Consider the following 12121-nt stretch of genomic DNA (forward strand, 5'->3'; position numbering starts at 1 on the left):
TGCGTGCCATGACCAGCCTCTCAAAGCACTTCATGATGGTGGTGTCAGAGCCACTGGTCAGTGGTCATTAAGGCAAATTACCTTGTTTTTCTTAGGTACCAGGATGATTGTGGTCTTCTTAAAACAGGTGGGAACCTCAGACAGAAGCAGGGAGAGGTTAAATACATCTGCAAGTACCCCTGCCAACTGATCAGCACAATATCTGAGGACACGGCCAGGGACACCATACAGGCCAGATGCTTTCCTCAGGTTCACTCTCCGGAAGACTGATCTTACATCCTCGACAGTGACTTCAGGTTCAGAAGCATGTGCTTCACCTCCCTTCCTGAAGTCAATGACCAGCTCTTATGTTTTGCTGACATTGAGGGAAAGGTTGTTGTCACCATTTCTAAGGATTGATTACTCAGTGCTACATCAACAGTGGATATGATAATTATAATACAAAAGGCAAATTCTGAGCTAAAGACAGGTAACAGCAAAATTTAATTCAATATTATTTTTCAATATCAGCCATTTACTTAATGTACAGATCAAAATGCAACTGCTAGCACAATTCAAATTACTCTGGATTTACAATGAAATGTACATGCTGGAATGTGGAGCAAAACAGACTGCTGGAGGAACACCTTCCAGGTGAGGCAGAGATTCACGTGCACGTCCAATAACCTTGTCAATTGTATTTGGTGCTCTCAACATGGCCTCCTCTACATTGGCAAGACAAGGTGTAGACTAGGTGATTATTTTGCTGAGCACCTATGCTCTTGTCCACAACAGTCAACTTGAGCTTCTGGTTGCATGGAATTTTAAATTCCCTTCCCACAATGACTTCCACTGCCACTGTGAGACCAAACACAAACTCGAAGAACAACTTCTCAAATTCCACGTGGGCAGCCATCAACCCAATGGTATGAACAATGAATTTTACAATTTTAGGAAACCCACATTCCCTGTGTTCCTTTCTCACTCCCACTGATCCTCTGCTTTTCTTCACATTTCCTATTTCCATTTGCCCATCATCCATAGAACTATCTACAGCTTTCCTCTCCCCTGGCTTCTCCTTCCTATCCCCTCCTCCATCTGGTTGCATCTACCCATCATCCCATCCTTGTCTGGTTCCACTTATTACCTCCCAGCATCTACTGTATCTGTACCTTCCCCTTCTTCCCACCCCCCCCCCCACCCCAAATATGGTTCATTCTGCCCTTTTTTCCCTTATCTGTTTCCACCTATCATGTGTTAGGGATTCTCAGAGATTAGTAGGAATGTTACACTTCTTCAAACACAGCACTTCTAACAATGCATTTCTTAGATTTGACACTGAACTATCAGCTGAGTTTTATACTCCGATGTCTGGAATTCACAATGCTGGCAGGAACAAAAACCTGCAGGCAATTCCACTCATTTGCCCTGATTTTGCCTTTGCTGTACACGAAACAGCTGCTGTTTTGCCACATACATGAAGCACTTCAAAAATGAATCCATGAGAGGTTGTGTGAATATTTTAAAGGGATAATGGAAATAAGACATGGTTGAAGTACAAATTCTGTAAAAGAAAGAATTAATGTTCCTGCTTCTAAAAAAAAAAGGTCCACAGCACGACAATATTTGCTGGCAAAAAACAACTATGGTGTCAGAAATATAGCAGAGTCAGAATCAATAGTGATTAATAGTAAATAACTTGATTAATAATGGCAAGACAGAAATCTTTGCGAACTATTCACTGCTCTTAACTAGAGTTTCAGAATGCACACTGTCAGAATGTCAGCTGAATTCAACAATGGGCATCATCAACAATAATGTCAAACTTCAGCTTTGAAGTTTTGAATAGGGGTTATTTCACTCCAGCATTTTATCCAGTCTGAAAGTTAGGCTTATAAAGGAATAGTATTCCCTGTTAAATATACGCACATTTACATGCTTCAGTCCGTTGTTATCTCACTAGCCCTAGCCAACTCTACACAACAGCCACAGCTCATATTCATTTCATGGCCTCCCTTGATGCTATTAGAGTTGAACAATAAACTTTCAACTCTCTTACATGTAGACCTCAAGGTACATCCGTCATATTCCATATTCAATCAATGAGCCAGATCATGTTGGCAAATGACAGCAGTTCTGAACTGAACCTGAACCACTGGCACATTGAAATAGCAGATAAATCATAAATTTCAGCATGTAGAAATCCCAAATTTACTCAAGGACAGTGCCATATTTGTCCACCCAGTAGCGAAGTTCCAACCTGCTGATCCCTCACCAATTTTTTACATTGGAAAAACCGCTTCACTAATTTATGACAGAAGTGATTTTAATTGGGCTACTGGTACTTATTTTTTTGGTTTAAGGTTTTTAATCAATTATAAGTGTTCTTTAATATTGTTCTTCAGTTTTTTTTAATTATTCACTTTATTTTTTAATAGTTTTCAACTGTCTCTCAAATGTCAGAGGTATTTAAAAACTATTTAAAAATTCTCACAGCTCTGAAAACAAACAAAGCTAGGAGCAGGTTTTGCCTGTCAAAGTTAATAGGGTGTTTTGAGTGCAGGGTCTCCCCAATGAACCACTGAAAGCTCTGCAGTTACTCAAGCCAAGCCACAGGAAACCTGGACACTCCAATTAAGTGAGCTTGACCATCTTGATCAGTTCGTCAATTCCAAGTGGCAAACCTGGGCCAACAAGATCTGGTACAATAAATCTAGAATATCCTGATGAAAGTTGAATAATACTCTTTTTCAACTGCACAACTCAACTATTTTGAAAGGTGCTGTTTTCCAGCATACATCTGCTGAGAAATCCATGCAAAGATGACTTCACTAGTGACACCACTAGCAACAATCTATTCTTGGAGTCAATATGGCAATTAATGGCACAAAGAATGGATTGGGGAACACGGAGCAGGAGGCAGAAATAAGATCATCTCAGAAGAGCCTACTGCCAAAGCCTTCAGAGATACCATTTCTTACCCAGAATTCGCTAATGAGAAACTTGATCCTACAAAGCTGTTCAGGGCTGTCATCACCAAAAAGTATGATATACTGCACAGACTTTTGATCATGCTCTTTTATCTGGACTACTGTCAAAGTCATCTTGATCCTCAATTTTCTCGCCACAGGATCCTCATTAAAATCAAAGTAAATAAATTCAACTCTCCACAGGCAGAGTGCCTATATAACCTTTCTGATTCTGCAGTAAGCAATAATGAAGATGGCAGAGGTCTGCTGCGGATGGCATTTTGAGCAGTGGGTTTACCGGTATTGCTCATTCCTATGAATATGGACAACTACTGACTATGTTCATGAGTATATAAAAGCTCCTATTGTACCTTCGCCTCAAACAGAAACCTTTCCATTCCATTCCATCAATGTTTGGCTGACAGCAGATCATCAGACGATTTTCTGGAAGCACCCATAATGTCTCTATCTTAAGGACAGCTACATTTCCAGACATTTTCTCCAACTAGTAGTGACCAGAAGGATGGACTCTGGCAGACAAGAGCTACCCTCTACTTCCCTGATTCCTCAAATGTCCTTTGACCAAAAACAGCTGTAGAGATCCACCATTAGCCACAAAGCACTAGAATCTGTTGAAAATGCAGAGGTTTAAAAATGAGATCCTGGTACCTGCATCGGTCTAGCAGCACCATATCCCATGTCAACCAGGTTTACTGATTTCCTCATTGTGTCCTACAAGCTGCATTATCCAGCCATCTGAAAACAGCAGCAGATACTGAAAGGAGGACATGGAGCCCTGGAGCCAAAAGACAGTCTGAAGACCTACAGGAGCAATAGGAGTATAACAAGACAGCATATAGGGGAAAGTCCCAACAAAATACACAACTCCATCACCCAGCAGAGCAGGGAAACAATGAATGAAATGGTTTGCTGCAAAATCAGTTTCCTGACAAACACCAGCTAAGTAAAAGAATAATGACTTCCTTCAGATAATTTCTTCTCAGTAGGTCTGAACGCTTTGGCTCAACAGTAATGATGACCAGTAGGCATTGAAGCTACAGCAGCTGAGAGTAATGCATGCCACAAGAAATTGATAAGACTGACACTCAATGCATAGGAAGATGTATTGAGAGCATAGTTCAAGCCAGTCAAGTCTACAATTGTTCAATGGTGAGAAATCCTCCATGAAACTCCAACTGAAATTCTTTTTAAGCCATTATGAATGGCACAACCATGGAATATCAGTAATAAAAATAGTTTCACTCAGCTCTCAACAATTCGATTCCATCAATCTTGTACAGAATAACTAGCTGCTGATATGCAATATTACTTTACCCCCAAAGAACCATAACCAGCTGCAGGGTAGCATCCCAGTATCCACTAAAAGCAGTAATGTGCTCTTAAGTGGCAGCTTGCTGCTCAAAGAAGACATCATCCCACTTTCTGGTGTCTTATCGCTGTTCCCTAAGACTCAACCTGCTCCTGTGCAGCAAAGAGCAAATGTCTGGCTGGAGCAGGGCATATCAGGCAGAGTTTGCACAGCTTCTTTCTGTGCCTCCACAGCAGCCATCACTTCCTTCAGCAGGTGTACTACAAGGGAATTGATGCCAAGCACTTGCAAGAAAGTCCTCATGTTTTCAGAGATTACAACCTCTTGGCTCTGCACAAATCTCCCGTATAACTTTTTTCATTTTCTGTATTCAGTCACAGGCCTGACACTATTCTCACATCTCAGTGTCCATCTGCACAAGCCCGAGGTGAAAGCATCACATTCAAAGACTTCATCCGAGATCACCAAGGCGCTGCAGATGCATGAACTCCCTTCTAAAAGCCTCCACACCAAATTCCTTTGGCCTGCTGCTAAATGACATCTGGTGTACCTCCCTTTGACACGAGTCCCCCTAATCTGCTCATTCCTCATTGTGCCAGTTTCTCATATCACGCTGTGGCATATTCATGCACAATAATGTACTGCACTCATCATTATCAGCTTCTTCCCGCTCCTCCTACTCCTCTCTCTCTCTCCCCAATATCCTGTCCTCCATTTGGCTCCACTTTTCTCTTCTGCTTTTCTTCCAGGCATTCCTGTGGTGGGTCCTGTTCCATCTCTTCCTCCTCTTGGGTGTTGGGGAAATGACAACCAGCATGGATTTGTGAAGGGAAGATATTGCCTCACAAGCCTGATAGGGTTCTTTGAGGAGGTGACCTGGAAGATTGATGAGGGTAGTGCAGTAGATGTGGTCTACATAGTATTTAGTAAGGCATTTGACAAGGTTCCGCATGGTAGGCTTCTTCAGGTCAGAGGGCAAGGGATCCAGGGAGGCTTGGCCGTGTGGATTCAGAATTGGCTTGCCTGTAGAAAGCAGAGTGTTGTGGTGGAGGAAGTGCACTCGGTTTGGAGGGCTGTGACTAGTGGTTTCCCACAAGGATCAGTTCTGGGACCTCTACTTTTTGTGATATTTATTAATGACTTAGATGAGGGGGTGGAAGGGTGGGTTAGCAAGTTTGCAGACGACACAAATATCAGTGGTGTTGTGGATAGTGTGGAGGGCTGTCAAAGCTTACAGAAGGATATTGATAGGATGCAGAGCTGGGCTGACAAGTGGCAGATGGAGTTCAATCCGGAGAAGTCTGAGGTGGTACACTTTGGAAGGACAAACTTCAAGGCAGAATACAAGGTAAATGGGCAAGATTCTGGGCAGTGTAAAGGAGCAGAGGGATCTGGGGGTTCAAATCCACAGCTCACTGAAAGTTGCCACACAGGTAGATAGGGTAGTTAAGAAAGCTTATGGGGTGTAAGCTTTCATAAAACGTGGGATCAAGCTTAAGAGCCACAAAGTAATGATGCAGCTTTACAAAACTCTGGTTAGACCACACTTAGAGTACTGTGTCCAGTTCTGGTCGCCTCATTATAGGAAGGACGTGGAGGTGCTGGAGAGAGTGCAAAGGAGATTTACCAGGATGCTGCCTGGATTAGGGAGTATGGATTATGAGGAGAGACTAAAGGAGCTAGGGCTTTACTCATTGGAGAGGAGGAGGATGAGGGGAGACATGATAGAGGTACACAAAATATTAAGAGGAATAGATAGAGTGGACAGCCAGCGCCTCTTTCCCAGGGCACCAATGCGCAATACAAGAGGGCATGGCTTTAAGGTAATGGGTGGGAAGTTCAAGAAGCATATGGAGGAATTTAAGATAGAAGGATATGTGGGAGGAAGGGGTTAGATAGTCTTAGGAGTAGTTTGAAGGTTGGCACAACATGGTGGGCTGAAGGGCCTGTATTGTGCTGTATTTTTCTATGGTTCTATGTCCTCTCTGAAGATGATAGAAAGACCAGATAGTTATCCTTTATGTTAATACAGTATAAGTGTCAAAGAGGATGTATACAACTGATCAAATCAATGGGGGTGCTGTAATCAATGTAAACCATTGTTAGTGAGTATACTTGGCTGATTGCCAACAGCACCTGTTAGCTGAGCAGTTTATGGTTTAATGGCCCATCTGCCCATTAATTGGAGTTTTACTCCTCCACCACAGTCAGGCATTATACTTGGGAGGGTGTGGGGGTTCTCCTTCCTATTCCTTGCTACATTTGCCAGAGAAGATGAAGGCCATGTCACGTGTGTGTGCATGTACCCACACGTGCATGAACTTGAAGCAGTATTTAAATGGTTGCACAGCTCACCTTTACAGCACGGCAGTGTAGCGGTTAGCGTAACGCTTTACAGCACCAACAACCCAGGTTCGATTCCGGCTGCTGTCTGTAAGGAGTTTGTACGTTCTCCCCGTGTCTGTGTGGGTTTCCTCTGGGTGCTCTGGTTTCCTCCCACATTCCAAAAGACGTACAGGTTAGGAGGTTGTGGGCATGCTACGTTGGCACCGGAAGCATGGCGACATTTGCGGTCTGCCCCCAGAACACTACGCAAGAGATGCATTTCACTGTGTGTTTCGATTCACATGTGACTAATAAAGATATCTTATCTCATAATGAAATTGCAATTAATCAATTGTTCCGGAATTCTCATTGCTGTAAAACAATACATCAGCCATGTCCAGCCAGGTTGTTCACGTTGTGACCTTGGCAGGTCCTGACCTGTGCATAACTGCAGAGGACCTCCAACCTGGCATCTTTTTGAACCACCAGCATCTCAATGTCTCACTAAGTAAATCTTGGGTCTCTAAAGAAAGGCTGAATAAGAACCAATAAAGTACAAACACAAAGAGCTTCCAAAAATATAAAAACAAAGATGGAGATGTATGAGGGTGATCAGCAATTAAACAGATATCAATATTGTTACAAATCTGAACAGTGAAGGGAATATTCATTAGACTGAAAAAAAAGGCTAAGAGATAAAACTTCAGAATGAAAAAGCAGGAAAGCATCATACATAGGGTAATTTTGATAACAATATATTGAGGTTAAACTTAAAATAGGTTTATCTTGGGAACAAAACATTTTAACCATTTTATTTAAGGTAACATCTCATTCCATACCAAGAGTTCCCCACTATTGAAGGTACCATCTTTCAGAAGTCTCCTTAAGTCTTTGCCTACTCTCTCAGCAAGATTTCACGACAATATTCAAAGAAAAAGCTATATTCCAGTGTGTTAGACATTAGTTGTGGAATTAATGCACACATTGTTCCCTTTTATGTCATTGTTGTTAATGAGTCCTTGATTGTGTAAATCACCTGCTAATGTTTCCCTACCACTCTTCATCTTCAACTGAATATCACAATCTTCAAAATTCTCATTCAAAAAGCAGTTTTTATTTTAGGATTTGATTTGCTATCTACACATCTGAATGGATCACAAGAGTCCTCTCACTAAAACACTGCAGGCAATCTAGAAATCAATACACCCATTTCCTGCTTAACATGCCTTTGATTCCTATAAATGAATTTTTTTGTTCAGAATTTTTTTTCCCCATGCAGCTTTTGCCTCTGGTAGCCGATTCAATCCAATTCAGGCTTGGTATGAATGCACAAATTGCCTTTTATTTTAAATTATTCTCAGGCTTAATACAAATGAACAGCTTAGTGTGCTACTTTAGAAAGCAGTTAGAAGTCAACTTGATGAAAGGTTATCAACCTGAAATGTTGTTTCTCTCCTCGCAGATGCAGCCTGCCCTGATGAGCATTTCCAGCAATCTTTCTCTTTATTTCAATTTTCTAGCTCTTACACCTTATTTCTGGATTAAAAGTGAGCCATGTTTGAGTGGGACTAAAGTCACACAAAAGTAAGAATGAATAAGAATGGTAGATTTCTTTCCCTAAAAGTCCTTAATTATTACACAATTCAACTGTTTTAATGTCATTTCTTCCCCCAAATGAATTTCTCAACCTGCCACGATGGGATTTACATCTACAATTTATATGTGTAATTATCAGTTTGCTAGCCAGAGGCTGTCAGATTTGGGTTAAGGCCTCAACTATATACAATTTATATTAATGACTTGGACAAAGAGACTTTGGGTGTATTGCAGCCAATTGGCAGATAATTCAAAGTAAGGTGAAAAAGCAAACTCCAACGAGGATGGAGTCTCCGAAGAGGGAAAAAAGGTCGAGAGAGCAACCAAAAATTTTACATATGGAGTATAAGAAAATATTATCCACTTTGATAAGAGGAATAAAAAAGTAAAATCCTCTTTAAATGATGCTTCGGTAAAGATATTAGGATCCAGTTGCAGAGGGAGGTGCCGAGTCCTAGATCTAGGAGTTTGGAGTTGAGTTTCTTTCAAGAAGACTTACTAGATTTCTGAGATGAAAGGTGGCCATGAGGAAAAACTGAGCAAGTCAGTTGGAATATACTGACTGAAATCAAGAAGAATGAAAGGTGATTTTATTCAAACATAAGATTCTGAGAGGTGTGTTAAGGTTAACGGGGAAATCTAAAACTCAGGGAGATTGTTTCAGAATTTAAAATGGGGATGAAGAATTTCTTTTATCAGTTATTGATCTTTGGAATTACTTTCCCAATGGGACTGTAGAAGCTAAACCATTGAATAAATTCAAGGCTGAGATTTTATTGCTCTGTAGGAAAGTGATGGGTTGTAGTGAACAGGCTAGAAAGTAGAGCTGAAATAAAGATCAAATCAATCTTCTTGAATAGCTGTTCAGGTTCTAGGGACAAATAGCCTATTCTCATTACTATTTCTTCCCGTCAGAGCACAGAAACAAGCCCTTCAGCCCACCAAGTCATACAGCACAGAAATAAGCCCTTTAGCCTTTGCTGTATCCAGTGCTCTCACAAGTGTTTCTTGACATCACATGCAAAGAATCAAACTGACTGAAAACTGACTTGTGATGGTAAGAAGCTCAGGTGAAAACAGACATGGGTCAACTACTCATTATTTATGACTGTTAACTATTGTAACTGTAGAAGCAAACCCTTGCCTTCAGCACTCACATTTGGGTCTCATCACTGTTGAAAATGAGGACATTCTTGGAGCCTCCTCCTTCCTATATACGTTTCGTTATTTACTACAGTTCATTGTTACATCTAGCAGGACTGGAGAGCTTCAATTCATTCCATGATTGTGGGAATGTTAGCTCTGTCTATTTTACCCAGTTTAATATGCACAAAGTTCCACACTACCGTTTCGCCAGATTGGCATCTCATTTTTAGGAATGCCTGATTCCCAACATATTTGTATGCAGTCTTCATTTAACGTGGAGAAATACTGATGCATCTATGGAGGGATGACAAATGATGATAATCAGGAGATTTTCTTGCCTATTTTGACTTGATATCATTAGACTTCTTCAATTCTGGAGTCAACTCTCAGGGCCAGTCGCTCTCATATACATAGCTTTGTACCATTACCTCTGGTAAATCTAAACTGTAGAGAGGCAGTTTACAATTGTGGAGGAGTCTTCAGCTGCGAGGCAAGATTCTGTGAGAGCCACTGTGTCTGGCTATTGTTTGACTAATTTGTGGGACAAGTCTTCCAACTCAGACACTAATCCCCAAATATTTAAGAGGACAACTTTAAGGTCAAGCAGGCTGGGAGTAACTTTGGATGTCTTAATTCAGTACCTAGATCAATTTAGAATAGACTGTCCAGTTTCATTCTTATTCTATCTTAATATAGCAGCTTTGATGCAACTGTGCTTCAACTACATTGCTGTATGTGATCTGGAGTCACACAAAGGTCAGCACAGGTATGGGTAGCACATTTCGTTACCTGATGGGCAATTATAAGACAGATGGGATCTTAAGACAATCTGGTTTACTGGTAGGAATGGCTATCATAACCAAGACTAGTTTGTTTTAAAATAAGGCTGTGTTTATATTCCACAGCAACCAATGTAAGAGTTGAACTCGTGTCTACAGGTTGCTAGTCCTAGTCTCTGAATTACAATTCTGATAATTTAACCACTTATATCACCGACCTATTTACAGATTCTGAGCCATTATCCTATTTTGTCCTGCAAAAGGACACATTAGTGAGTGAATGCTGAAAATGCAAATGGTGATGCATTGGGTTGGTGCATACAATATTTGTGATAAGAACTCAGAAGCAAAATGGAAAGAGGAGGAATGCACTGAGTGTATAACATGAAAAGTGAAGTGAGGAAGGAGTAAAGGGAATATTTGATATATGCCAAGTGGCAGGCCACAATAATGCTGTTCAAGTTACAAAAATAAGAAATGCATGCACATGGAATGGAAAAGGACAGCATTGTAATTTGTCCCTGTGACTGTACACTGACAGAAATGATGGAGAGGAAGGAATTGCTCTTTAGTAAGAAAGGATGATAAAAGGAGTACTGTGATGTGCTCAAGAAATGGGAATACGTAATCACCCATGCTATCCATAAGGTCAATAAAAAAATGACAGTCCTGAGGCAATAGCACCATGTCAGTTACCACTGTCCAGTTCTGGCTATCAGTGGCCCTGGGAGGCTCCTGTACTCCAGATGTAGAGTCTCTAATCTCGGACTTCCTCTAACTGTATTTGCAGGAACACAATCAGAGATGCACATGGATTTACCCTTCTATTCACCTCTTATGCAACGGATTCCTTCTACAGCTGGTCAATCAAAATTTATCCATGCTTCAAGAGATGCACCCCTCAAAATAAAAGGCATCAGAACTTGCAACTATGTGCAGCATTCAGTTGATTTTTCAAGCCAACCTATTAGGCAGCCAGTCAAATGGAAATATACCCCGGTTTCCATCAATAGATTTCCCAAGCCTCTGGTTCACGTTGCCAGTCCTTATTTAATACAGTAATGCCCAAAATAGTCAATAAAACATTTCTGATCTCTCCCTCGGGGAAGAATTATAATATCCCGAGGTCAACATTAATGTCCAATGACTTTATTGGGGTCAAGGATAGGGCAAGCACTCAGAAGTCCAGATTTAACGTCCAAGGTATTTTAAGTCACAGACTTTACCTCATGTCCTGCCCGTGTGACCTGGAAGAGGCAGAAATAGATGGTTAGGGCCCTGGTCCATTCTGACCATCAGCAACAAAAGACGGCTTGCCGGCAGGAGAGGAAACGGCAGAGTCTTTTCTTCTGGGGATAAATCGGAGGAGGGGTGGGGGCAATTCTGAAGGGCGAATGTTTGAGGTTGGAGAGGCATTATTCTTTGCTCTCCAACAACAAACACTCTTACATCGCTATCTTCGTGAGATGATGAGGAATGCTCAGAGGGCTCCTCTAGCCCCACAGGGGATTAACATTTTCTGCCAGTTAGAAACAATCAGCTGGCGACAAGATGCTAAAAATATGGACATTTTTTCCTCAAAATATCCGTCACCACACGTCCAAGAACTTGCTAATCTTTTTTTTAAACCGTGACCCCTTCACTGCTATTTTAAAGAAAAGCCTTTCTCTACACGTTAACCAGAGAAACCAAACATTACTTGCCGTTTTCTCCAACCTCTTTGGCGCCTTCACTGGAAACCGTTAGACACGTGCAAGGCGCGCGCCACCGCCCTCAACCTCCGCGCGCCGCTGCCCCACCACCGCCCCTCAACATCGGCGCGCCGATGCCCCGCAACCGCCCCTCAACCTCCGCGCGCCGATGCCCCGCAACCGCCCCTCAACCTCCGCGCGCCGATGCCCCGCAACCGCCCCTCAACCTCCGCGCGCCACCGCCCCGCAACCTCCCCTCCGCGCGACGATGCCCCGCCACCGCCCCTCAACGCGACGATGTCCCGC

General features: G+C 42.0%; 1 protein-coding gene across 1 annotated transcript in view; it reads right to left on the bottom strand.

Moving 5' to 3' along the window:
* The window catches only part of LOC127567776 (peroxiredoxin-1-like), a 45600-nt gene that overhangs the window by 33083 nt on the left and 396 nt on the right, over positions 1–12121 (bottom strand). The window lies entirely within an intron of this gene.

The sequence above is a fragment of the Pristis pectinata genome, chromosome 3 (genome assembly GCF_009764475.1).
Source record: "Pristis pectinata isolate sPriPec2 chromosome 3, sPriPec2.1.pri, whole genome shotgun sequence".
In the NCBI taxonomy this organism is placed as follows: domain Eukaryota; kingdom Metazoa; phylum Chordata; class Chondrichthyes; order Rhinopristiformes; family Pristidae; genus Pristis; species Pristis pectinata.